The sequence below is a fragment of the Oncorhynchus mykiss genome, chromosome 3, assembly GCF_057628025.1.
Source record: "Oncorhynchus mykiss isolate SJ-2025 chromosome 3, ASM5762802v1, whole genome shotgun sequence".
Taxonomy (NCBI): domain Eukaryota; kingdom Metazoa; phylum Chordata; class Actinopteri; order Salmoniformes; family Salmonidae; genus Oncorhynchus; species Oncorhynchus mykiss.
The window spans coordinates 82578388-82605393 of NC_143024.1; the positions used below are offsets into that span (position 1 = coordinate 82578388).

The window sequence follows — 27006 nt, forward strand, 5'->3', positions numbered from 1 at the left end:
TCATTTCAGAGCTGGGCTGGTGCTGTGGGTCTCCCCAGCCACCGCCAGCAGGCCTCTGCTGTGTCCTGAGAAAATTTATGATGCCTGTTATGTGTGACGTTGTCCAGAATCCCTGTTGAGTGTTACCTATTTGTGTTTTGGTCTGTTCCCCAAGAGCGCTATTTAGATGCTCAATGAAAATATGCTTAGAGTCCAACCAAAAACATCCTGTTGAAATAACTCAGTAATAACCATTGGAGCAAAAGGATCCCAGACAGAATGGCACATGTGCAGAAAATACAGTAATGTGTGTGAATGAGTGAGAGTGCTTGTGCTTTGCTTGGTAAAGTGTTTTTAATGGTTCTATTAATGTAATGTATGCAGCTCAATCTGTGTCTAGTCTGCCATCTGTCATTGTCTCTCTCTCTGCTGCTCCCACTCCCGGGCTTTACTGCATTCCCTCCCTGCCTCGAGAACGTGTGTGTGCGTGCGTGCACATGTGTGTGTGAGTCATACAGCAGATACACAGTCAAGGGGAATCCTATAGGTATTCATTGATACTGAGACATTATTCAATTAGTGTGCTTGCCCTTTAAACATCCTCCTTCTCCCTGTAACTATGACATCCGGCCTACTGTTTACCAGGAGAGGAGAGGAGAGGAGAGGAGAGGAGAGGAGAGGAGAGGAGAGGAGAGGAGAGGAGAGGAGAGGAGAGGAGAGGAGGAGACTCCAAACCAACCACCCTTTTAGGTTACTGTTTTATTACAGCTATTACTGTGGGAGTTGAGAGGCTGAGCCTGTCACCGTGGTAACGATGGGTCAACCATCTCTCCTTTACGGTTCCACAGCCGTCAGGGCTCTATATCTGATTGGTTGACACAGCTTAACTTTGCAAAACTCCCACATTACCACATTCTTCCTTACGTTCCCGTTCTCCGTGTGGCAACACCAGAATTCCGTGGGTAAACAGAGGAGTCAACATACCAACACTACTGTCACACCATCCCATTGGGACAGAGAGGCACCCAGATGGTCTAGGCTGGGCCATGTTGGTTTCTCAGCACTTGGCACAAGGACCCTGTCTTTTAAAGATAATTCGTAAAAATCCAAATAACTTCACAGATATTCATTGTAAAGGGTTTAAACACTGTTTCCCATGCTTGTTTAATGAACCGTCAACAATGAATGAACATACACCTGTGGAACGGTCGTTAAGACACTAACAGCTTACAGACGGTAGGCAATTACAATTATGAAAACTTAGGACACTAAAAAGGCCTTTCTACTGACTCTGAAAAACACCAAAAGAAAGATGCCCAGGGTCCCTGCTCACGTTCATCGTCATTTTGAACGTGCCTTAGGCATGCTGCAAGGAGGCATGAGGATTGCAGATGTGGCCAGGGCAATAAATTGCAATGTCCGTACTGTGAGACGCCTAAGACAGCGCTACAGGGAGACAGGACAGACAGCTGATCATCCTCACAGCGGCAGACCACGTTTAACAACACCTGCACAGGATCGGTACACCCAAACATCACACCTGCTGGACCAAACAGAACTGGCAAAAAGTGCTCTTCACTGACGAGTCGGGGTTTTGTCTCACCAGGGATGATAGTCAGATTGGCGTTTATCGTTGAAGGAATGATCAACTACTGTACTGTACTCTGGAGTGGGATCAATTTGGAGGTGGAGTCATGGTCTGGGGCAGTGTGTCACAGCATCATCGGACTGAGCTTGTTGTCATTGCAGGCAATCTCAATGCTGTGCATTACAGGGAAGACATCCTCTTCCATCATGTGGTACCCTTCCTGCAGGCTCATCCTGACATGACCCTCCAGCATGACAATGCCACCAGCCATCCTGCTCGTTCTGTGCGTGATTTCCTGCAAGACAGGAATGTCAGTGTTCTGCCATGGCCAGCGAAGAGCCCGGATCTCAATCCCATTGAGCATGAGTGGAACCTGTTGGATCAGAGGGTGAGGGCTAGGGCCATTCCCCCCAGAAATGTCTGCGAACTTGCAGGTGCCTTGATGGAAGAGCGGGGTAACATCTCACAGCAAGAACTGGCAAATCTGGTACAGTCCATGAGTAGGAAATGCACTGCAGTACTTAATGCAGCTGGTGGCCACACCAGATACTGACTGTTACTTTAGATTTTGTGCAACATGTCACTTCTCCCTGAGTGCTACATGTCACTTCTCCCTGAGTGCTGCATGTCACTTCTTCCTGAGTGCTGAATGTCACTTCTCCCTGAGTGCTGCATGTCACTTCTCCCTGAGTGCTGCATGTCACTTCTCCCTGAGTGCTGAATGTCACTTCTCCCTGAGTGCTGAATGTCACTTCTCCCTGAGTGCTGCATGTCACTTCTCCCTTTGTGCTGCATGTCACTTCTCCCTGAGTCTGCATGTCACTTCTCCCTGAGTGCTGCATGTCACTTCTCCCTGAGTCTGCATGTCACTTCTCCCTGAGTGCTGCATGTCACTTCTCCCTGAGTGCTGCATGTCACTTCTCCCTTTGTGCTGCATGTCACTTCTCCCTGAGTGCTGCATGTCACTTCTCCCTGAGTCTGCATGTCACTTCTCCCTGAGTGCTGCATGTCACTTCTCCCTGAGTGCTGCATGTCACTTCTCCCTGAGTGCTGCATGTCACTTCTCCCTGAGTGCTGCATGTCACTTCTCCCTGAGTGCTGCATGTCACTTCTCCCTGAGTGCTGCATGTCACTTCTCCCTGAGTCTGCATGTCACTTCTCCCTGAGTGCTGCATGTCACTTCTCCCTGAGTCTGCATGTCACTTCTCCCTGAGTGCTGCATGTCACTTCTCCCTGAGTGCTGCATGTCACTTCTCCCTGAGTGCTGCATGTCACTTCTCCCTGAGTGCTGCATGTCACTTCTCCCTGAGTGCTGCATGTCACTTCTCCCTGAGTGCTGCATGTCACTTCTCCCTGAGTGCTGCATGTCACTTCTCCCTGAGTCTGCATGTCACTTCTCCCTGAGTCTGCATGTCACTTCTCCCTGAGTCTGCATGTCACTTCTCCCTGAGTCTGCATGTCACTTCTCCCTGAGTCTGCATGTCACTTCTCCCTGAGTCTGCATGTCACTTCTCCCTGAGTGCTGCATGTCACTTCTCCCTGAGTGCTGCATGTCACTTCTCCCTGAGTGCTGCATGTCACTTCTTCCTGAGTGCTGCATGTCACTTCTCCCTGAGTGCTGCATGTCACTTCTCCCTGAGTGCTGCATGTCACTTCTCCCTGAGTGCTGCATGTCACTTCTTCCTGAGTGCTGCATGTCACTTCTCCCTGAGTGCTGCATGTCACTTCTCCCTTTGTGCTGAATGTCACTTCTCCCTGAGTGCTGCGTGTCACTTCTTCCTGAGTGCTGAATGTCACTTCTCCCTGAGTGCTTCATGTCACTTCTCCCTGAGTGCTGCATGTCACTTCTTCCTGAGTGCTGAATGTCACTTCTCCCTGAGTCTGCATGTCACTTCTCCCTGAGTCTGCATGTCACTTCTCCCTGAGTCTGCATGTCACTTCTCCCTGAGTCTGCATGTCACTTCTCCCTGAGTCTGCATGTCACTTCTCCCTGAGTCTGCATGTCACTTCTCCCTGAGTCTGCATGTCACTTCTCCCTGAGTCTGCATGTCACTTCTCCCTGAGTCTGCATGTCACTTCTCCCTGAGTGCTGAATGTCACTTCTCCCTGAGTCTGCATGTCACTTCTCCCTGAGTCTGCATGTCACTTCTCCCTTTGTGCTGCATGTCACTTCTCCCTGAGTGCTGCATGTCACTTCTCCCTGAGTGCTGCATGTCACTTCTCCCTGAGTGCTGCGTGCTCTGAACCACTTCTCACTCACACGCCTCTCCATCACTTGATCGGGTCTTTCTCACAGGCTACAAATGAAGACAGACACGTCGGTGACACAACTGAGCTCGTCCTCATTCATTGGTTCATATTGAAGATACTGGAAGAACTGTCCACGTTTACTTTTTGTCACCTGACGAACAGTAAAAGCACTAGCCTATGTCAATCTACTATCCCCCATAGTACAAAAGTCGACCTATTCTGTGCGAGAAATAAATATTCTAAACATAGTCTGGGACAGTTGTGGGATGCGATAGATCCTAAATTAATACAACCACTAGCATCAAAAAGCTATGGTTTGATTTATAATGGACCATTATCATGCATCTGGAAACAGGGGCAGGGGGAAAAATACATGTCATCTATGTACTTCAATAGCGAAGGGAGGACTGCTTTTCCCCATTGTTAATTTTTATGCCAGCCAGGTAGGCTATTAGGAAAGTGGAGAAATAAATAAATAAATATAGCTGGCCTAGCCTATAGAAAGCTTCTTGATAAAGGCCATCACTCTGTTTTCTTGCGGAATTGCATAGCCTATAGAAATATAGCGCAAAATGAGCTCATGGGCTCTCATGAAGTGTTTGATTAGATTTTTGATCATATTTGCATTAATGTCAGAGTGATTAGAGGGACAATAGAGTGCTGAGAACAAGCAGTTAACAAGTTTGGTAGACTACTAATGACAATCAGCAGCATCAGAGCTTGGAGAAGCCTAATTACCATGACTAAATGGTCAAGTGGATTTTGACTGCCTTCATGACTTGTGACCTCCAGTGTGACGGTAATGCGGTCACTGCAACAGCCCTAGTCACTGTCGCTAATCCTGAGTCTGGAGAGATTTAACAAAAAATAAAAAAACACTGGTCACCAACCCTGGACCTGGAGAACTATAACAGTGGTCACCAACCCTGGACCTGGAGAACTATAACAGTGGTCACCAACCCTGGTCCTGGAGAACTATAACAGTGGTCACCAACCCTGGTCCTGGAGAACTATAACAGTGTCACCAACCCTGGTCCTGGAGAACTATAACAGTGGTCACCATCCCTGGACCTGGAGAACTATAACAGTGTCACCAACCCTGGACCTGGAGAACTATAACAGTGGTCACCAACCCTGGACCTGGAGAACTATAACAGTGGTCACCAACCCTGGTCCTGGAGAACTATAACAGTGGTCACCAACCCTGGTCCTGGAGAACTATAACAGTGTCACCAACCCTGGTCCTGGAGAACTATAACAGTGGTCACCAACCCTGGTCCTGGAGAATTATAACAGTGGTCACCAACCCTGGTCCTGGAGAAGTACAACAGTGGTCACCAACCCTGGTCCTGGGGAACTACAACAGTGGTCATCAACCCTGGTCCTGGAGAAGTACAACAGTGGTCATCAACCCTGGTCCTGGGGAACTACAACAGTGGTCATCAACCCTGGTCCTGGAGAAGTACATGGTATGCTGGCTTTTTATTTATTTTTTATTTTTTACAGCTCAGCACAAAGAAATCTGATCCATTATATCAGGGAAATCAAGTATTTCTAACTATTTGAAACTCGTGCTCCCTGTTTGTGCTTGGCTGCAAATTAATGTTTGCACACCATTTTGCTCTCTGAACCAGCAGTGGGACAAGGGTAAGATGGTCGGATGAATGTGTGATTCACATCTGACCCTACTCGTGAGGGTGTCCCATCCTGGTCTTGAAGGGACCTTTCCCCCCTGTCCCTCCCCTGGTTCTCTGCTTGGTTGTTAGGGGCACGTCGTCACACTTCACATCCCGCACCTGATACACCCAGGGCGGGTAGGTACCACTACCCTACCCCCCTACCTCCAACCCTAGGACAGCGGGTAAATCAGTCAAGGTATAAATTTAAGAGCCCCCAGTGCCACGTTAAAAGTGCCACTCTCAACACCAGCAAGGCCCAACATTTGTTTGATTGTTTTTGTAAAAACAACCCTGTTGCTTGTTCACTGGGGGCCAGCATGACTTCAACATTCCCCTCTCCCAGAACACACACACACACACACACACACACACACACACACACACACAAACACACACACAAACACACACACACACACACACACACACACATACTAGAGTTGGTGTCAATTGAATTTACATTTCAGTAAATTCAGAAAGTGTGGTGGGGTAGGAGAGTTCAAAATCCCATAACCTCAGCATATCTTAGAAATGTGAGTGTGTGAAGTATCGTAATTTCACAGTCACTTAGTTCACATAGCTATGCTACTACCCTCCTAAAGCTAACTGCATAATGGGTCCATTACTACAGATTCTGATGATTCAGGTTCTCCTAAGACACCCTCCTCACCCCAGTCAGCTAATAGTCCCGTGCCCAGACTATGGAGAAAAGGGAACTAGCTTGGTGTCACTATTCCATAAGCTTAGCTTACTGTATCTCCAAATCGTGGAAATGAGGACCACAAACTAGAGCATAAGTTAAGCGTGTACTATGTATTTCCCATCATGCTATATTGCAGGTTGATTTTTAGAATTGTTTGTTTCAATATCTATGTTTTTGATTGATGAATACATCTTACGCTAGTCAAATACAAATAATATACAGTGACTTCGAAAAGTATTCAAACCCCTTGACTTTTTCCACATTTTGTTATATTACAGCCTTATTCTAAAATGGATTAAATAAGAACATTTCTGAGCAATCTACACACAATACCCAATAATTACAAAGCGAAAACAGGTTGAGATTTTTTTTTACAAATGTATTAAAAATAAAAAACAGAAATACCTTATTTCCATAAGTATTCAGACCCTTTGCTATGAGACTCAAAATAGATCTCCGGTGCATCCTGTTTCCATTGATTATCCTTGAGATGTTTCTACAACTTGATTAGAGTCCACCTGTGTGTCACGACTTCTACCGAAGTTGGTCCCTCTCCTTGTTTGGGCGGTGTTCAGAGGTCAACGTCACCGACCTTCTAGCCATCACTGATCCATTTTTCATTTTCCATTGGTTTTGTCTCGTCTTCCTTCACACCAGGTTCCAATCCCATCAATTACATGTTGTGTATTTAACCCTCTGTTTCCCCTCATGTCCTTGTCGGAGATTGTTTTGTTTGTATGTGATGTGCTATTTAGTGTTGGTATGCGTTGGATTTTTGTACCCACTTGTTATTTTGTACATTTTGGTTGTTTTGGAGTTTTGTCAGCATTTATTAAACAACTCTGTTTATACAAAGTTCGTTCTCCTGCGCCTGACTTCCCTGCCACCAACACGCACCCCTTACACTGTGGTAGATTCAATTGATTGGACATGGTTTGGAAAGGCACACACCTGTCTGTGTAAGGTCAAACAGTTGACAGTGCATGTCAGAGCAAAAAACCAAGCCATGAGGTCAAAGAAATTGTCCACAGAGCTTCGAGACAGGATTGTGTCGAGGCACAGACCTAGGGAAGGGTACCAAAACATTTCTGCAGCATTGAAGAGCCCCAAGAACACAGTGACCTCCATCATTCTTAAATTGAAGAAGTTTGGAACCACCAAGACACTTCCTAGAGCTGGCCGCCCAGCCAAACTGAGCAATTGGGGGAGAAGGGCCTTGGTCAGGGAGGTGACCAAGAACCAGATGGTGACTTTGACTAGAGTTCCTCTGTGGAGATGGGAGAACCTTCCAGAAGGACAACCATCTCTGCAGCACTCCACCAATCAGGCCTTTATGATTGAGTGGCCAGACGGAAGCCACATGACAGCCCACTTGGAGTTTGCCATAAGGTACATAAAGACTAAGACCTCGAGAAACAAGATTATCTTGTCTGATGAAGCCAAGATTGAAGTCTTTGGCCTGAATGCCAAGTGTCACGTCTGGAGGAAACCTGGCACCATCCCTATGGTGAAGCATGGCGGTGGCAGCATCATGCTGTGGGGATGTTTTTTAGCAGCACGGACTGGGAGTCTAGTCAGGATCGAGGCAAATATGAACTGAGCAAAGTACAGTGTGATCCTTCATGAAAACCTTCTCCAGAGCGCTCAGGAACCCAGACTGGGGTGAAGGTTCACCTTCCAACCGGATAACGAACCTAAGCACACAGCCAAGATGCAGGAGTGGCTTCGGGACATTCCTCTGAATGTCCTTGAGTGGCCCAGCCAGAGCCCAGACTTGAACCCGATTAAACATCTCTGGAGAGACCTGAAAATAGCTGTGCAGCGATGCTCACCATCCAACCTGACAGAGCTTGAGAGGATCTGCAGAAAAGAATGGGAGAAACTCCACAAATACAGGTGTGCCAAGTTTGTAGCGTCATACCCAAGAAGACTCAAGGCTGTAATCGCTGCCTAAGGTGCTTCAACAAAGTACTTAGTAAAGGGTCTGAATACTTATGCAAATGTGATATTTCTGTTTTTTTATTTATTTTTAATACATTTGCAATGATGTCTAAAAACCTGTTTTTGCTTTGTGTAACGGTTTTCTGTATGAGAAGGAGAGTCGGACCAAAATGCGGCGTGTCTATTGCAATCCATGTTTAATGAAGTAACACACTAAACACAAACACTATCAAAACAATAAACTTAACGAAAACCGAAACAGCCTATACTTGTGTAACCTAACACAGAACAATGACATCAGGACACTAAGGACACTAAGGACAATCACCCACGACAAACTCAAAGAATATGACTGCCTAAATATGGTTCCCAATCAGAGACAACGATAAACACCTGCCTCTGATTGAGAACCACTTCAGACAGCCATAGACTTAGCTAGAACACCCCACTAGCTACAATCCCCATACATACACACCACATACACAAACCCATGCCACACCCTGGCCTGACCAAATAAATAAAGATAAACACAAAATACTTTGACCAGGGTGTGACAGAACCCCCCCCCTAAGGTGCGGACTCCCGAACGCACCTCAAAACAATAGGGAGGGTCCGGGTGGGCGTCTGTCCATGGTGGCGGCTCCGGCGCGGGACGTGGACCCCACTCAATCAATGTCTTAGTCCCTTCTCCTCGCGTCCCTGGATAGTCCACCCTCGCCGCCGACCATGGCCTAGTAGTCCTCAACCAGAACCCCACTGGACTGAGGAGCAGATCGGGACTGAGGGGCAGCTCGGGACTGAGGGGCAGCTCGGGACTGAGGGGAAGCTCAGGAGTGAGAGGAAGCTCAGGAGTGAGAGGAAGCTCAGGAGTGAGAGGAAGCTCAGGCAGGTTGATGAATCTACCAGATCCTGGCTGGCTGGTGGTTTCGGCAGATCCTGGCTGACTGGCAGATCCTGGCTGACTGGCAGATCTGGAAGAGTCTGGTCGACTGGCAGATCTGGAAGAGTCTGGTCGACTGGCAGATCTGGAAGAGTCTGGTCGACTGGCAGATCTGGAAGAGTCTGGTCGACTGGCAGATCTGGAAGAGTCTGGTCGACTGGCAGATCTGGAAGAGTCTGGTCGACTGGCAGATCTGGAAGAGTCTGGTCGACTGGCAGATCTGGAAGAGTCTGGTCGACTGGCAGATCTGGGAGAGTCTGGTCGACTGGCAGATCTGGGAGAGTCTGGTCGACTGGCAGCTCTGGCTGCTCCATGCTGACTGGCTGCTCCATGATGACTGGCAGCTCTGGCTGCTCCATGCTGACTGGCTGCTCCATGCTGACTGGCAGCTCTGGCTGCTCCATGCTGACTGGCTGCTCCATGCTGACTGGCAGCTCTGGCTGCTCCATGCTGACTGGCTGCTCCATGATGACTGGAAGCTCTGGCTGCTCCATGCTGACTGGCTGCTCCATGCTGACTGGCAGCTCTGGCTGCTCCATGCTGACTGGCTGCTCCATGCTGACTGGCAGCTCTGGCTGCTCCATGCTGACTGGCTGCTCTGGCTGCTCCATGCTGACTGGCTGCTCCATGCTGACTGGCGGCCCTGGCTGCTCCATGCTGACTGGCGGCCCTGGCTGCTCCATGCTAACTGGCAGCTCTGGCGGCTCCTTGCAGACTGGCAGCTCTGGCGGCTCCTTGCAGACTGGCAGCTCTGGCGGCTCCTTGCAGACTGGCAGCTCTGGCGGCTCCTTGCAGACTGGCAGCTCTGGCGGCTCCTTGCAGACTGGCAGCTTTGGCGGCATCCTGCAGACAGGCAGCTCTGGCGGCTCCTTGCAGACTGGCAGCTCCTTGCAGACTGGCAGCTCTATGCAGACTGGCAGCTCCTTGCAGACTGGCAGCTCCTTGCAGACTGGCAGCTCCTTGCAGACTGGCAGCTCCTTGCAGACTGACAGCTCTATGCTAACTGGCAGCTCTATGCTAACTGGCAGCTCTATGCAAACTGGCAGCTCTTTGCAAACTGGCAGCTCTTTGCAAACTGGCAGTTCTGAACAGGCGGGAGACTCCGGCAGCGCTGTAGAGAAGGAAGGCTCTAACAGCGCTAAACAGGCGGGAGACTCCGACAGCGCTGGAGAGGAGGAGGGCTCCGACAGCGCTGGACAGGCGAGGCGCACTGTAGGCCTGATGCGTGGTGCTGGCACTGGTGGTACTGGGCCGAGGACACGCACAGGAAGCCTGGTGCGGGGAGCTGCTACCGGAGGGCTGGGGTGTGGAGGTGACACTGGAAAAACCGGACCGTGCAGGCGCACTTTAGCTCTTGAGCACCGAGCCTGCCCAACCTTACCTGGTTGAATGCTCACGGTCGCCCTGCCAGTGCGGCGAGGTGGAATAGCCCGCACTGGGCTATGCAGGCGAACCGGAGACACCGAGCGCAAGGCTGGTGCCATGTAAGCCGGCCCAAGGAGACGCACTGGGGACCAGCTGCGTAGAGCCGGCTTCATGGCATTAGGCTCCACGCTCAATCTAGCCCGGCCGACACGCGGAGCTGGAATATACCGCACCGGGCTATGCACCCGCACTGGATACACCGTGCGCACCACTGCATAACACGGTGCCTGTCCGGTCTCTCTAGCCCCCCGGTAAGCACAGGGAGTCTGCCCAGGTCTCCTACCTGGCGTAGCCATACTCCCTGTTAGCCCCCCCCCAAGAAATTTTTGGGGCTGCCTCTCGGGCTTCCTTGCCAGCCGTGTTCCCTCATATCGCCGGCTCCTCTCTCCGGCTGCCTCTGCTCTCCTAAGTGCCTCCACCTGTTCCCATGGGAGGCGATCTCTTCCAGCCAGTATCTCCTCCCAAGTGTAACAGCCCTTGCCATCTAAAACGTCCTCCCATGTCCATTCCTCTTTACGCTGCTGTTGCTGCCTGTTGACACGCTGCTTGGTCCCTTTGTGGTGGGTGATTCTGTAACGGTTTTCTGTATGAGAAGGAGAGTCGGACCAAAATGCGGCGTGTCTATTGCAATCCATGTTTAATGAAGTAACACACTAAACACAAACACTATCAAAACAATAAACTTAACGAAAACCGAAACAGCCTATACTTGTGTAACCTAACACAGAACAATGACATCAGGACACTAAGGACAATCACCCACGACAAACTCAAAGAATATGGCTGCCTAAATATGGTTCCCAATCAGAGACAACGATAAACACCTGCCTCTGATTGAGAACCACTTCAGACAGCCATAGACTTAGCTAGAACACCCCACTAGCTACAATCCCCATACATACACACCACATACACAAACCCATGCCACACCCTGGCCTGACCAAATAAATAAAGATAAACACAAAATACTTTGACCAGGGTGTGACACTTTGTTCATAGGGTATCGTGTGTAGACTGAGGGAAAGTGAGGGAAAGTAACTATTTAAAACATTTTGGAATAAGTCTGTAATGTGAAAAAAGAGGTCTGAATACTTTCTGAAGGCACTGTATATTCCAATCTGTTATTTGGACTTATTTATATATATATATTTTAACCTTTATTTAACAAGGCAAGCCAGTTAAGAACAAATTCTTATTTACAATGATGGCCTACCGCTGCAAACCTTAAACCAGAAGACGCTGGGCCAGTTGTGCGCCGCTCTACAGCACTCCCAGTCACGTCCGGTCGTGATACAGTCTGGAATCAAATCAAGGTGTGTAGTGACGTCTCTAGCACTGAGATGCAGTGCCTTAGACCTCTGTCACTAGCAAACACAGTCATGGTCGGTACTGGTATCTATAAAATCCACTCGAAAGGTCTTGGAGGGCCAAAACAATTCTGGTTTTGGATTTTTTAATGTTTCTTCAAAGAAGGTCTTCAGGGACCTCAAAATAGTTCCCCTATGGCATCACTCTCAATAACCTTATTTGATTCCAACTTTGGGAGTTTACTGTGAATGTATAGGCTGTCCACCCCCCCCCCCCGCCCCATACACAGCTGGCCCGTACACAAAGGCCAGGCTTCACACTGCAGTGTCGCAGTAAAGTCCCCCTTCACACAAACATAAGCACACACGCAAACACATAGGCAAACACACACACACACACTATTCATGCCACTTGACAGGGCCCGTCCCATAATCCCTTGCCTCAATCAACAGACTGTAACATTCCTGCCTCTCGCCCAGGGCTGCCAACAGATGACATCACCATCAGTGAGGGGTTTACAAGGTTTAGGGCTGGGGGGCACAGGGGGCTTGGTAGGGCGACCGCAGTTCAAAAGAGTGCTTGTCCCATGGGTGGACATCAAAACAGCATTGTATCCAACTGACAGGTTTTATAGGCCATTGAACATAAACAGAATGAGTCAATTTTGTGAATGACTTGGGCGTCATGCCTGTAAATGAATGTATGTATAAGTGTCTGTGTTAATTTGACACGTGCTGAATACAACAGATGTAGACCTTACCGTGAAATGCTTACTTACAAACCCTTAACCAACAACATACCAACAAAATTTGCTATGCTAAAATAAAAATAGTAACACAACAAAATAACAATAACGAGGTTATATACAAGGGCGTACCGGTACCGAGTTAATGTGCAGGGGTACGGGTTAGTCAAAGTAATTGAAGTAATATGTACAGTACCAGTAAAAAGTTTGGACACACCTACTCATTCAAAGGTTTTTCTTTATTTTTACTATTTTCTACATTGTAGAATAATAGTGAAGACATAAAAACTATGAATAACACACGTGGAATCATGTAGTAACCAAAAAATTGTTAAACAAATCAAAATATATTTTATATTTGAGATTCTTCAAAGTAGCCACCCTTTGCTTTAATGACAGCTTTTCACACTCTTGGCCTTCTCTCAACCTGCGTCACTTGGAATGCATTTCAATTAACAGGTGTGCCTTGTTAAAAGTACATTTGTGGAATGTCTTTCCTTGTTAAGACGTTTGAGCCAATCAGATGTGTTGTGACAAGGTAGAGTTTGGTAAAAGACCAAGTCCATATTATGGCAAGAACAGCTCAAAGAACAGTCATTGTCCTGTTGAAAAACAAATGATAGTCCCACTTCGCGCAAACCAGATGGGATGTCTTTGAACATTGTTAGGGCCTTCCTCTGACACCCCCTGGTATAGAGGTCCTGGATGGTAGGAAACTCAGCCCCAGTGATGTACTGGGCCGTTCGCATTACCCTCTGTAGCATCTTGCCGTCAGATACCGAGCAGTTGCCATACGAAGTGGTGATGCAACCAGTCGTCAGGATGCTCTTGATGGTGCAGCTGTAGAACTTCTTGAGGATATGAGGTCCCATGCTAAATCTTTTCAGCCTCCTTAGGGGAATAGGCATTGTCATGCCCTCTTCACTGCTGTCTTGGTGTGTTTGGACCATGATAGCACCTTTGTGATGTGGACACCAAGGAACTTGAAGCTCTCGACCCGCTCCACTACAGCCCTGTCAACGTTAATGATGACATGCTCGGCCCTCCTTTTACTGTAGTTCAGTTCAGTTCACGTTCAGTTCGTTTTTCTTGCTCACGTTAAGGGAGTGGTTGTTGTCCTGGCACCACATTGCCAGGTCTCTGACCTCCTTCCTATAGGCTGTCTCATTGTAGTCTGTGATCAGGCCTACCACTGTCGTATCGTCGGCAGTCTTAATGATGGTGTTGGAGTCGTGCCTGGCCACACAGTTGTGCGTGAACAGGGAGTACAGAATGGGACTAAGCATGCACTCCTGAGATGCCACCGTGTTGAGGGTCAGCGTGACGGATGTGTTGTAGTCTACCCTCACCACCTAAGAGTGGCCCGTCAGGAAGTCCAGAATCCATTTGCAGTGGGAAGTGTTCAGTCCCAGGGTCCTTAGCTTACTAATGAGGTCAGAGGGCACTATGGTGTTGAACGCTGAGCTGTCGTCAATGAACAGCATTCTCACATAGGTTTTCCTTTTGTCCAGGTGGAAAAGGGCAGTGTGGAGTGCAATAGATATTGCATAATCTGTGGATATGTTGGGGCGGTATGTGAATTGGAGTGGGTCTAGGGTTTCTGGGATGATGGTGTTGATGTGAGTCATGACCAGACTTTCAAAGAATTTCATGGCTAAGGTATGCAAGCGCAACAGGGAAGTCGTCTGGAACAGCTGGTGCTCTCATGCATGGTTCAGTGTTGATTGCCTCGAAGCGAGCATAGAAATATTTATATTGTCTGTTATGCTCGTGTCACTGGGCCGATCTCGGCTGGGTTTCCCTTTGTAATCGATTTTAATTTGCCAACTCTGCCACAACCGACAAGCATCAGAGCCGGTGTAGTAGGATTCTATCTTAGTCCTGTATTGAAGCTTTGTCTGTTTGGTGGTTGATCGGAGGGCATAGCAGAATTTCTTATAAGTGTCCGGATTTGTGTCCCACTCCTTGAAATTGGCAGCTCTAGCCTGTAGCTCAGTGCAGATGTTGCCTGGAATCCATGGCTTCTGGTTGGGATATGTATGTGTGGTCACTTTGGGGACAACGTTGTTAATACACTTATGAATGAAGCTGGTGACTGATCTGGTATAGTCCTCAATGCCATGGGATGAATCCCAAAACATATTCCAATGTGTGCTAAGGAAACAGTCCTGTAGCTTAGCATCTGCCTCATTGGACCACTTCCGTATTGAGAGCGTCACTGGTACTTCCTGTTAGATTTTTTGCTTGTAAGCAGGAATCAGGAGGATACAGTTACGGACATATTTGCCATAACTGTATTTGTACACATCTGTGTGTGTGGAGTAAAGGTGATGTAGACTTTTTGTAATATGTTTGTAGAAATTAGTTAAAACGGATTTCAGTTTTCCTGCATTAACGTCCCCGGCCACTAGGAGCGCCGCCTCTGGATGAGAATTTTCTCGTTTGCTTATGGCCTTATACAGCTCGTTGTGTGTGTGTATTTGTGTGTGTGAGCGTGCGCGCGTTCACATTTGAGACCCCTATGGCCCTTTCCAGTTGAGACAAGCCTACCTCAGAAGGTAAACTAATTGTATATTACCCCAAAACACACCCCATTGCATCATTATGTGGTACCGTCTTCACTCTGACAATGTACACTGAGTGTACAAAACATTAGGAACACTTTTCCCATGACATAGACTCTGTCCATTACCTAGGCTGACATGAAATGTTCCCTCTAAGCTGCGCGCGTGGGACTAATGCAAAGAAGAAATATCCGCCTATGCAGGGAAGGACGAGTGTCACACCCTGACCATAGTTTGCTTTGTATGTTTCTATGTTTTGTTTGGTCAGGGTGTGATCTGAGTGGGCATTCTATGTTGTGTGTCTAGTTTGTCTGTTTCTGTGTTTGGCCTGATATGGTTCTCAATCAGAGGCAGGTGTTAGTCATTGTCCCTGATTGGGAACCATATTTAGGTAGCTTGTTTGGTGTTGGGTTTTGTGGGTGATTGTCTCCTGTGTCAGTATTTGTACCACACGGGACTGTTTCGGGTTTTCACGGTTCTTGTTTTTGTAGTTTATTCATGTATAGTTTCTTTATTAAAGAACCATGAATTATAACCACGCTGCATTTTGGTCCGCCTCTCCTTCCCAGGAAGAACCCCGTTACAACGAGATTGAACTTCACTCAACTTTCTAGAGTTTTCCACCTTAGTTAACACTATCAACATTTCCCTTTACTGTGGGAATTGTGATCGAATCAACACAATATTAGTCACTTTGAATGCAACACACTGAAACAAAATGAACTATGCAAGACTTAGTATGCAAAACTAACTATGCAAGAGATTTTGTTGTAGGCAGAATGAATTGGAGTAGGATTCTACTCAGCCTGTATTCTAACCAAACCGGCACGGCATAACCAATCAGCGGTGCAGTAGGCATATATGCAAATAGACCATTGCCATATATGGATCTGTGCCATTCACTTCGAACTGGACTGTGTTTACACCATGAGCGGTTGTGAGTAGATATGCTTGTTTTGAGATCAAAGAGAGTGCTGCATGTGTGCACATTTGTACATATCCTTTGCTAGTTATTGAGTTATTAGCACAGTTATAGATAATTTGTAATCAGCAATGAGGGAGTGATTGCTTCCTACAAGAGCACAAAACATTACATTTCTACATTTTTAAAAATAGCTTTTATTTTTTTCTCTTAGAGTGTTGTATTTTCAGACAGGCCTGAATAAGCTAAATAGGCAGAAGGTACAATAATGTGTCTGATTCTCTGTAATAATGTTATGGGAATAATAATGCATTTTACTTTGTAAAGTGGCTTGTTGCATCAAACAACACAACAACATTCCCAGTCACCTCCTTGTCTGAAGGACAAGTGGATAAACAGGTTAATGTCAAGCACTGCATGTTTTATTAAAAAGTCTCAGGGAATGTAGATCTACATTGAACACTACACATTGGCTGCTACTGTAGACTGAATGATAGAACAGCTATTTCTATGTTAAAACATTATGGGATGCATTTTCTCCATTGTTGTTGATGGTAGGCCACTCTGGTAGACTTACATTATGACCAAATAGCCACAGTAGCCTACTAGACCACTGTCTGAAACTGTAACTTAAAGCGGGTACAGCCTTAGTGTTCACAGTAAACACGCACTGGGAGTTGCACAGAATGTTCACAACATTCAAGTTTGTGTCCAGTACACCTGAAATTTGCTCAGTGCCCAAAAAATGTTTAGGGAACATTGCTGACCAGGTGAATCCAGGTGAAATCAATGATCCCTCATTGATGTCACTTGTTAAATCCACTTCAATCATTGTAGAAGGGAAGCAGACAGGTTAAAGAAGGATTTTTAAGCCATGAGACAATTGACGCAAGGATTGTGTGTGTGCCATTCAGAGCGTGTATGGGTAAGAATTAAGTGCCTTTGAACGGGGTATGGTAGTAGGTGCCAGGTACACAGGTTTGAGTGTGTCAAGAACTGCAACACTGCTGGGTTTTTCACGCTCAACAGTTTCCCGTGTCCGCCACCCAAAGGACATCCAGTCAACTTGACACAACTGTGGGAAGCATCGGAGTCAACATGGGCCAGCACACCTGTGGAATGATTGACACCTTGCAGAGTCCACGCCCCGATGACTTGAGGTTGTTCTGAAGGCAAAAAGGAGTGCAACTCCATATTAAGACGGTGTTCCTAATGTTTTCTACATTCAGTGTATGTATGTCTGTGAGTGAACCAAAAGCACCCTCTCCCCCATATCGCCATTTTGTGATGACAACCTTTCCCCAGCCCACCAGCCTTCTGACATCCAGAGCATCATATATATGATGTGAGGTAAAAAGTAAAGATAGAGAGAGGAGCCGGGATGTTTGGGACTGAGATAGATATGGCTGCGAAGCAGGCTTGCTCTCAAGGAGTAAACACTAGGACCCTCACTGGCTGCATTAAACACCAGGCTGCCCAGGGCCAACAGCCCAGCCCTGTTCAACACCTAGTGTTACTGGGCCTCTGTCCAACAGGGGGAAAGAGAAGTGATGCGTTAGTGGTTGAGACTAGGATTAAGGTTGCACCAGAATGTGGACATGCAGGGTTAGTGTTCTGGTTGAGACTAGGATTAAGGTTGCACCAGAATGTGGACATGCAGGGTTAGTGTTCTGGTTATACTAGGATTAAGGTTGCACCAGAATGTGGACATGCAGGGTTAGTGTTCTGGTTGAGACTAGGATTAAGGTTGCACCAGAATGTGGACATGCAGGGTTAGTGTTCTGGTTATACTAGGATTAAGGTTGCACCAGAATGTGGACATGCTAGGGTTAGTGTTCTGGTTGAGACTAGGATTAAGGTTGCACCAGAATGTGGACATGCAGGGTTAGTGTTCTGGTTGAGACTAGGATTAAGGTTGCACCAGAAAGTGGACATGCTAGGGTTCGTGTTCTGGTTGAGACTAGGATTAAGGTTTCACCAGAATGTGGACATGCGGGGTTAGTGTTCTGGTTGAGACTAGGATTAAGGTTGCACCAGAATGTGGACATGCTAGGGTTAGTGTTCTGGTTGAGACTAGGATTAAGGTTGCACCAGAATGTGGACATGCAGGGTTAGTGTTCTGGTTGAGACTGGGATTAAGGTTGCACCAGAATGTGGACATGCTAGGGTTAGTGTTCTGGTTGAGACTAGAATTAAGGTTTCACCAGAATGTGGAACTTGCTAGGGTTAGTGTTCTGGTTGAGACTAGGATTAAGGTTGCACCAGAATGTGGACATGCTAGGGTTAGTGTTCTGGTTGAAACTAGGATTAAGGTTGCACCAGGATGTGTACATTAAGATAGTGTTAAGGTTAGGATTGTGGTTGAGGGTAGGGGTGAGCCAGGATGTGGACATCAAGCTAGGGTTAGGGCTAGGTTTATGGTTGGGGTTGAGGCTAGGGTTAGAGTTGAACCGAGATGTGGACAATGGGTTAGGGTTAGGGTTGAGGCTAGGGTCATGATTAGTTTTCAAAGGTAAAATGTTTAGGGGAGAAGGGGAGAGCTGAGGGGCTTCAGAGGTGAGGGTTGGGAGTGTGTGGGGACAGGACATGGTGTGTGTGGGGGGAAAGGGGGCACTGTGAGTTGTGGACAAGCTCCATTTAGTGAAAACAGACCCCCTTTCTACAAAACCAAAGCACCCAGCAGTATTACCCCCACTCTACATCTCCCTGTTCTCCTCTCTTTCTATCTCCCTCCTCCCCACCCAATCTGACTTTCTGTCTGTCTGTCTCTCTCTCTCGCACGCACACACACCATGCGGAAGATGCATTATATTGCATTGTTTGAGCATGACTCATTCAGTGTAGGTGAGTGGTTCTGTGTGTGTTCTATACGGTTCTATGGCCAGTATCCTCTAGGGTGAGCCTGAACCATCTAACCCCTTCTCTCTCAGTGGCCTTGAGGTCCACAGTATCGTTGCCTTGTTTTCTTCCCTGCCATGATACCATCCATCAGAGTTTCACCAGCAGCTGAGCAGTCTGAACCCACATACCAGAATTCTTTGGTCAGTAGACCTGATTCATGTTCTTGAGTGAGATCTTGTGTTTCCATCTTGTCTTCTTGTTTTGTCTGCCTGATATACAGGAAGCCCACCTGACCGTAGCGGCAGCCAGCAGCACATGTTGTGGCATCTTTCCCCTCTAAGTCTCATTAACCCCCAGATTTTAGTAATATATGGATGTGTTGTTCAGCTGCAGAAATTCAGTATGGATTCATTCAAACCTTCCGTACCCATCCCTGTAATTCTGCAGCCTTTTCTTGTAAATCCTCTTCAAATCCTTCTCTCCTCTGTCTGTTTTTGCTCTGCCTTGGTCCATACACACGCGCACACACACAAACACTGACGTCACAGGACTATACCTAAGTGTTTGCCCTGTCCAGGTGATTCGCAGCTTTCATAGCCTCCTACCAATTCTTACGTTTTGACGCTGTGTGAGAATCGATTTCACCTCTCCCAGTGGACCATATTTTCTTTGTCTGGCGACAGACCTCACATAATTATGTCATGATTATGGACTGTTTGAAAGGGTATATTTATCTTCCTGCCTTAGAGTGAGGAGACTTTTACAGCGATTTATATGTGTTTTATATTCCACATAGGTTTTTTGGCACTTGCTAACCATGTCCTGGCTGAAAGTAAGGTCAGGACGACTGTAGGGGGAGGCAGGGAGACGTCTAACAGTTAGGAGGTAGACATTTACAGGTTAGGAGGTAGACATCTATCAGTTAGGAGGGAGACATCTATCAGTTAGGAGGGAGATATCTGTCAGTTAGGAAGGAGACATCTACAAGTTAGGAGGTATACATTTATGAGCTAGGAGGGAGACATCTACAAGTTAGGAGGTATACATTTATGAGTTAGGAGGTAGACATTTACAAGTTAGGAGGGAGACATCTATCAGTTAGGATGGAGACATCTATCAGTTAGGAGGGAGACATCTATCAGTTAGGAGGTAGACATCTGTCAGTTAGGAGGGAGACATCTATCAGTTAGGAGGTAGACATCTATCAGTTAGGAGGTAGACATCTATCAGTTAGGACAAAACCAGAAATAGTTTGTCGAGATCGATGTGGAAGAACTTGACTGGCCGGCACAGAGCCCTGACCTCAACCCCAACGAACACCTTTGGGATGAATTGGAACAATGACTGCGAGCCAGGCCAAATTGCCCAACATCAGTGCCCGACCTCACTAATGCTCTTGTAGCTGAATGGAAGCAAGTCCCTGCAGCAATGTTCATTCCACATAACGTGGAAAGCCTTCCCAGAAGAGTGGAGGCTGTTGTGGCGGCAAAGCGGGGACCAACTCCATATTAATGCCATGATTATCAAATAAAATGTTATATTTCTCACATGCGCCGAATATAACTGGTGTAGGTAGACCTTACAGTGAAATGATTACCCATTACCAACAGTGTAGTTTTAATAAAAATGTAATAAAATAGAAATATAACAAATAAAGGAACAACAATAAATTAACAGTAGCGAGGCTATGTGTGGTGTCACCGGTTAGTCAAGGTAATTAAGGTAATATGTAGAGGAAAAGTGACTATGCATGGATAACAAACAGAGCAGCAGCAGGGGACAATGCAGGTAGCCATTTGATTAACTGTTCTTATGTCTTGGGTTGGGGTGGGGACAATGCAAATAGTTTGGGTAGCCATTTGTCTTGGGGGTAGAAGCTGTTAAAGAAGCCTTTTTGACCTAGACTTGGCGCTCCGGTACCACTTGCCGTGTGGTAGCAGAGACAACAACCTATGACTACGGTGGCTGGAGTCCTTGGAAATTTTTTGACACCGCTTGGTATAGAGGTCCTGGATGGCAGGAAGCTTGGCCCCAGTGATGTACTGGGCTGTACGCACTACCCTCTGTAGTGCCTTGCAGTCAGAGGCCGAGCAGTTGCTATACCAGGCGGTGATGCAACCAGTTATTTTTTATTTTTTTTATTTTAACTTTATTTAACCAGGCAAGTCAGTTAAGAACAAATTCTTATTTTCAATGACGGCCTAGGAACAGTGGGTTAACTGCCTGTTCAGGGGCAGAACGAGGGGTTTGAACTTGCAACCTTGCGGTTACTAGTACAACGCTCTAACCACTAGACTACCCTGCCGCCCCAGTCAGGATGCTCTCAATGGTGCAGCTGTATAACTTTTTGAGGATCTGATGACCCATGACAAATCTTTTCAGTCTCCTGAGGGGGAAAAGGCATTGTTATGCCCTCTTTTAAAAAAAGGTACACTATCCAGAGCATCCCAAACATGCTCAATGGGTGACTTATCTGGTGAGTATGCAGGCCATGGAAGAACTGGGACATTTTCAGCTTCCAGGATTTGTGAACAGATCCTTGCGACATGGAGCCGTGCATTATCATGCTGAAACATGATGGTGGCGGATAAATAGCATGGCAATGGGCCTCAGGATCTCGTCACGGTATCTCTGCGCATTCAAATTTCCATTTATAAAATGCAATTGTGTTTGTTGTCCGTAGCTTATGTCTGCCCATACTATAACATCACCGCCACCATGGGGCAGTCTGTTCACAAAGTTGACGTCAGTAAACCGTTCGCCCACACGAAGCCACACACGCTCTCTGCCATCTGCCCGGTACAGTTGAAACTGGGATTCAACCACGAAGAGCACACTTTTCCTGCGTGCCAGTGGCCATTGAAGGTGAGCATTTGCCCACTGAATTTGGTTAAGACGCTAAACTGGAGGCAGGTCAGGACCCTGGTGAGGACGACGACGAGCACGCAGATGAGACAGCTTCTGTGCAAACCCACATTTTCATCAGCTGTCCAGGTGGCTGGTCTCAGATGATCCTGCAGGTGAAGAAACCGGATGTGGAGGTCCTGGGCTGGCGTGTTTACATGTGGTCTGGGGTTGTGATGCCGGTTGGACGTACTGCCAAATTCTCCAAAATGACATTGAGAGCGGCTTATGGTAGAGAAGTTACCATTACATTCTCTGGAAATCTTGGATGAAAACCTGCTTCAGAGTGCAAACAACCTTAGGCTGGGGTGAAGATTTATGCTCCAACAGGGCAAAGACCCCAAAGCATACAGCTAAAGCAATGCTGGAATGGTTTCAGAACAAGACTGTGAAAGTCCTTGAGTGGCCCAGCCAAAGCCCAGACTTGAATCCCATTGAAACTCTGTGGAAAGACCTGCTGTTCACCGCTGCTCCCCATCTAACTTAACAAAGCTTTAAAAAGTCTGCAAGGAAGAATGGAAGTCCCCAAATCCAGATGTGCAAAGTTGATACAGATATACCCAATGTGGCTCAAAGCTGTAATCGTCGCCAACAGCACTTTTACAAAGTATTGACTCATGGATGTGAAAACTTAGGTCAATGGGATATTTCTGTATTTAATATCAATACATTTGCAAACATTTCTAAAATAATTACCATTGTGTGTTATCCATTTTGAATTCAGGCTGTAACAACAAAATGTGGAATATGTCAAGAGGTATGAATGCTTTCTGAAGGCACTGAAGCTGAGACAGACAGACAGGTACACACACACTCCACTACCTATAATAGTAGAGTAGTGGTTGTATTGTGATTAAACAGAGTCTTTTAGATGAGGGATGTGGTGATGAGTCTGAGAGAGAACACTGTGAACAAGTAACACAGGATATGACCAGACCATGACCATAGGATTTGACCTAACATGTGTCACTGCAGCTAGTACCTGGGTGGTCGGGGGCTCACTGAGATGCCAGGCTGGACTCCAGATGGATTCCCATCTCAATGTATAGGGAGTGTTTGGTTTACATTTCATCATAGTAACTCGTTGGGTGTCATGCTAAGCACACACACACACACACACACACACACGTTTGTTTTTACTATCCTTTTTGGGACCAAAGAATTGATTCCCATTCAAAATCATATTTTCCCTAACCCCTAACCCTAAACCTAATTGTAACGCTAAACCTAACCCCTAAGCCTTTTCCTTGTCTGAATGTTCCTTGTTTTACTATGCTTCTGGTCCCCACAAGGATAGTGAAACCAAACACACATGCACACAAACAGACACACAAACAGAGAAACACACACTCAGAGTAACTAGGTGAAAGGGGAAGGTAGTGGGCCATAAACATGGCATCTATTAGCTGAAGGGGACTATGGGTCTATGGGTAGTGGACTCTGCAGTGAGGTGCAGCAATGTAAGGAATGCGCACAGTGCTCAGTGTTGACCTGAGACATACAGAAAGCATGCTGGGATTCCTCCCGCAATGGAAGATGGGGAACTTTAATGATTGTTCTTTTTCTCCTTTCATTGGAAAGGCAGATGCTCAATCCTATTTTCAGGAAGATGAGTGGCAACATTTACAGGGACGTTTAAAAAAATATCAAATGCAGATATGTTACTGAAAACTAGCATTTTTCCAGGGATATAATACATGTTTTACGCCTATCTGCCATCTCGGCCCCTCTCAACCCACAAAAAACAAATGGGTGTGGTAGCCAACAACAAGTAATGGATGATGGAAACACAATATTTACACAAGCCTAAGTGGATTATCAGACGACTTTGGACACATGACTATGAACACTAACCAAGTCCCATCAACAAAACGTAAAAAACATATAATAATTAAGGAGCCTGTCTTGTTCATAATATTGCTGGCTTTTAGATTTTGCATACACTCCAATAAAACATTGAAGGTGCAGGGTAGGAACTAAGAAGTGTGCCACATGGTGGTCAATGAACATAACGATACATTCATTTTCGTCTCTATTCATTTACAACTAGAAGTCATGTGTTTCATTTCCCTGCCCGCCAACCCCCTCAGTAAATGTTTTACATCAGCCACACACAGGTACTACCGCCTGAGAAACCAACGTCTAGACCGCTAGACCAAGAGGAAAAACACTGATTTTGAAGTTGCAGGGCGGGCTACCTCATTACGTGACCATGAGCAACCATGACCGACTCATGTCCACGACATAAGGGAAGACGATTGTACGTGTGTTTGCAAATTTTTATGCGTCTCTTAGTGTACATTTTTCTGTGTCTGTATAATAGGGTATAATAGGGTTGGGTTAAATGCTGAAGACACATTTTGGTTGAATTCATGGACGTTTGCTACACCACCCAAATAACTTTTATGTACAGTAGAACTATATGTTCTATGATAGTTCTAGGGAACTGCATCTCTCTCTCTCTCTCTCTCTCCACCTAGATAAAATAATGTACTTTTTACTCCATACATTTTCCCTGACACCAAAAGTACTCATGCATTTTGAATGCTTAACAGGACAGGAAAATGGTCCAATTGAAACACTTTGTGCAAGCATTTCGCTACACCCGCAATGACATCTGCTAAACACGTGTATGTGACCAATACAAGTTTATTTGTTTTGTTTTGTCAAGAGAACATCCCTGGTCATATTGTCTCTGATCTGGCAGACTCACTAAATGCACATGCTTCATTTGTAAATTATGTCTGAGAGTTGGAGTGTGTGAAAAAAACACAAAAAGTGTGCCGTCTGGTTTGCCTAATATAAGAAATTTAAAATGATTAATACTTTTACTTCTGATCCTTAAGTATATTTAAAGCCAAATACTTTTAGACTTATACTCAATAAGTATTTTACTGGGTGACTTTCACTTTTACTTGAGTCATTTTCTATTAAGCTATCTTTACTTTCACTCAAGAATGACAACTGGGTACTTTTTCCACCACTGCACGTGACCATAAGCAACCATGACTAACTCATGCCCGCTACATTTTAACTGGTGGGAAATTCACCTGTGTCTACCGCGGGAGAAACCAACGTCTTGACCGCTAGACCAAGAGGAAAAACACTGATTTTGAAGTTGCAGGTGGGGCTACCTCATCACGTGACCATGAGCAACCATGACAGACTCACGTCCACGACATAAGGGAAGACGATTGTATGTGTGTGTGGCATGTGTGTTTGCACATTTTTCTGCGTCTCTCTGTGTACATGTTTCTGTGTCTGTATATATAGGTATGGATAACGAATCTCCTCTTCGTCTGAGGAAGAGTAAGAAGGATCGGACCAATATGCAGCGTGGTAAGTGTCCGTCATAATTTATTGACTGAACGCACAAAAACAAAATAACAAAGTGAAATGGAGACAGGAAACAGTTCTGTAAGGTGACATACACTAAACAGAAAATAAACACCCACAACCTGAGCTACCTAAGTATGATTCTTAATCAGAGACAACGAACGACACCTGCCTCTGATTGAGAACCATACTAGGCCAAACACATAGAAATATAACATAGAAAAAAGAACATAGACTTCCCACCCCCAAATCACACCCTGACCAACCTAACACAAAGACATAAAAAAGAAACTAAGGTCAGACCATGACAGTGCGGACCCCCCTCCAAAGGTGCGGACTTCGGCCACAAAACCTGAACCTATAGGGGAGAGGTTCTGGGTCTGTCCGCGGTTGCGGGACGTGGGACGTCACCATAGTCTTTGCCCGCTTAAGTGGGGCCTTTGGAGCGGCGACCCTCGCCGCCGACCTCGGACTGGGGTACCTTGCAGCGGGCCCCGAAGAGATGGGAGACTCCGGCAGCTCAGGACAGACGGGCGGCTCCGGCAGCTCAGGACAGACGGGCGGCTCCGGCAGCTCAGGACAGACGGGCGGCTCCGGCAGCTCAGGACAGATGGGCGGCTCTGGCACCTCAGGACAGACGGGCGGCTCTGGCAGCTCAGGACAGACTGGCGGCTCTGGCAGCTCAGGACAGACGGGCGGCTCCGGCAGCTCAGGACAGACGCGCCTTCCCAGCAGCTCAGGACAGACGGGCGGCTCTGGTAGCTCAGGACAGACGGGCGAACCTGGAGGGAGGAGACGGAGAGATAGCCTAGTGCGTGGAGCTGCCACAGGACCCACCAGGCTGGGGAGACCTACAGGAGGCCTGGTGCGTGGAGGAGGCACCGGATGGATGGACCGGGCTGTGGGGGAGCACTGGAGCTCTGGTGCGCTGCCTTGGCACCACTACTCCAGGCTGGATGACCACTTTAGCCCGGACCCTCCAGAGTGCAGGCACAGGTTGAACCGGGCTGTGGGTGAGCACTTGAGATCTGGTGCATACCACTCGCACCTCTCCCTTGGGCTCAATACCCACATTCGCCCGGCACGGGTGGAGCGCAGGCATAGGACGCACTGCAACCTCCCAGCGCCCCGGAGACACAGAACGCAGCGCCGGCGCAGGATATCCTGGGCCGAAACGGCGTACCGGCGACCAAACATGCTGGGCCGGCACAATACGCCCTGGCTGGATGTCTACACTCGCATGGCACTTGCAGGGGGCTGGCCTATAGCACACCGGGCTATGAGCGCATACTGGCGACACCTTGCGCTTGACCGCATAACACGGTGCCTGACCAGTCCTGCGCTTCCTCCGGTAAGCATGAGGAGTGGGCTCAGGTCTCCAACCTGACTCCACCACACTCCCTGTGTTTCCCCCCCCCAAAAAAACATTTTTGGGGCTGCCTCTCGTGCCTGTCACGCTGCCGTGCTACCTCCTCATATCGCCGCCGCTCAGCTCTCGCTGCCACCAGTTCTTCCTGGGGCGGCGATATTCCCCAGCCTGTGCCCAGGGTCCCTTACCGTCTAAAATCTCCTCCCATGTCCTTGAGTCCAGAGAACGCTGCTGCTCGATACCACGCTGCTTGGTCCTTGGTTGGTGGGTGTTTCTGTAATGAATCTCCTCTTGTCTGAGGAGGAAGGAAGGATCGGACCAATATGCAGCGTGGTAAGTGTCCGTCATAATTTATTGACTGAACGCATAAAAACAAAATGACAAAGTGAAATGGAGCCACGAAACAGTTCTGTAAGGTGACATACACTAAACAGAAAATAAACACCCACAACCAAAATGGGGAAAACAGGCTACCTAAGTATGATTCTCAATCAGAGACAACGAACGACACCTGC

At 47.1% G+C, this 27006-nt stretch overlaps 1 long non-coding RNA gene and 1 pseudogene across 1 annotated transcript in view; one reads left to right on the forward strand and one right to left on the reverse strand.

The window, feature by feature from the left end:
• Positions 1 to 26869, reverse strand: LOC149984699 (uncharacterized; annotated as a pseudogene).
• The window catches only part of LOC149984698 (uncharacterized), a 114926-nt gene that overhangs the window by 53834 nt on the left and 34086 nt on the right, over positions 1 to 27006 (forward strand). The gene's annotated exons all lie outside the window — the stretch shown is intronic.